General features: G+C 41.1%; 1 pseudogene; it reads left to right on the plus strand.

Annotated features, from left to right (window-relative positions):
* Nucleotides 1-268: 268 nt before the first annotated feature.
* LOC125920434 (glyceraldehyde-3-phosphate dehydrogenase-like) lies at nt 269-1,314 on the plus strand (annotated as a pseudogene).
* The last annotated feature ends 687 nt before the right edge of the window (nt 1,315-2,001 follow it).

Consider the following 2,001-nt stretch of genomic DNA (forward strand, 5'->3'; position numbering starts at 1 on the left):
TCTTAATCAGAGGTTAAGACTACAGACCCTGAATCACATTCAAATCACCACTTCTTATTTGGACAACTTTGGGGAGTAGTATGATCTCTCTGGGCATCTACAGTGGGAATAACAATGATGATAATAACAACTATAACACTGACCTCATTTAGTAATTATGAGAACAGAACAATTTTATTTATGTAAAGAACTTCAGGATCTCTGCTCCTCCCTGTTTGACAGACAGTTGCATCTTCTGGTACAGTGCCAGCCATGTCCCCAAGACATGATGGTGAAGGTCAGAGTAAATAGATTCAGCTGTATCAGGCACCTGGTCACCAGGGCTGCTTTTCACTCTGGCAAAATGGATATTGTCACCATCAGTGACGTCTTCCTTGACCTCAACTACATGATCAACATGTTCCAATATGATGCCACCCACAACAAATTGAACAGCACAATCAAGGCTGAGAATGGGAAATTTGTTATCAATGGAAAACCCATCTCCGTCTTGGAGGAGGGTGATCCCACCAACATCAAATGGCATGATGCTGGTGTTCAGTATGTTGTGGAGTCCACTGGAGTCTTCACCACATGGAAAAGGCTGGGTCTCACTTGAAGGGTGGGGCCAAGAGAGTCATCATCTCTGCCCCTTCTGCTGGTGCCGTATTTGTGATGGGAGTGAATCATGAGAAGTATGGCCACTACCTCAAGATTGTTGACAATGCCTCTTGTACCACAACTGCTTGGCCCCTCTGATTAAGGTCATCAGTGACAAATTTGGCATTGTGGAGGGATACATGACTACAGTCCAGACCATCCCTCCCACCCAGAAAACTGGACAGCACCTCTGGAAAGCTGTGGCATGATGGCAAAGGTGCTGCTCAGAACATAATCCCTGATTCTACTTGCACTGCAAAGGCTGTAGGCAAGGTCATTCCTGAGTTGAATGGGAAGCTCATTGTCATGACCTTCCAAGCCCCCAACCCCAGTGTATCAGTTGTAGATCTGACGTGCATCCTGGAGAAAGCTGTCAAATATGATGACATGTAGAAGGTGGTGAAGCAGGCATCAGAGGCCCCCTCAAGGGCATCCTGGGCTACATGGAGAATCAGTTTGTCTCCTATAACTTTAACTTCTACCTTCGACACTGGGGCTAGGCTAGCTCTCAGTGACCTCTTTGTCAAGCTCATTTCCTGGTATGACAGTGAATTTGGCTATAGCAACCAAGTGGTGGACACTATGGTCCATGTAGCGTCTAAGGAGTAATAGCCCCCTGGACCACCAGTCCCAGTAAGAGAAAGGAAGAGAAAGATTCTCAGCTGCTGGGGAATCTTTACCCCAACTCATCCCCTAACATACTGAGAATCTCATGACCTCTACACAGTTTCCATCCCAGATCCCCTAAAGAAGGGAGGGACTTGGGGAACCCTACTGTGTCATGTACCATCAGTAAAGTATACTGTACCAAAAACAAACTTCAAACAATACTTACAGTTAGTGAGTACTCCAAAAACATCGTGTACTACTCTTTGTTGTTAAAGTCTTCATACTTATGGTACCTTAGCATGATAGCTTATTTATCTCTAATACTCAAATCTCAATCACTACTATATTTTTCTCCTTTTCTTCCTTTTTGCCTCATTTCTTCTTACCATAGTCTCTAAATAATAATTGCAAAATATTTAAAAATAAAACCCACGATGTCTGCATCTAAGCACACATACTATAAATATTTTGGAACTTTTTTTCTCAGTACCTCCTGTAAATAGGTTATACCTATTTACACTGTAATTATGTTACATACACAATTCTAGGACTTTCTTTATTTACATAATGTTACAAAAAATCTCTTCACAACAAAAATGTTTTGTTATAAAAATATAGTAGGTGTTAACGATATAAGCTAAGAATTTATACTAAGTTAATCAACAGTCTTGCCATTGTGAATCATTTAATTTCCTTTTATCTCTTTTTCTTTCTTTCTTCTTTTTTTTTAATCATGATAGTGAATGCTATGAT

Source organism: Panthera uncia, chromosome B4 (genome assembly GCF_023721935.1).
Source record: "Panthera uncia isolate 11264 chromosome B4, Puncia_PCG_1.0, whole genome shotgun sequence".
In the NCBI taxonomy this organism is placed as follows: Eukaryota; Metazoa; Chordata; class Mammalia; order Carnivora; family Felidae; genus Panthera; species Panthera uncia.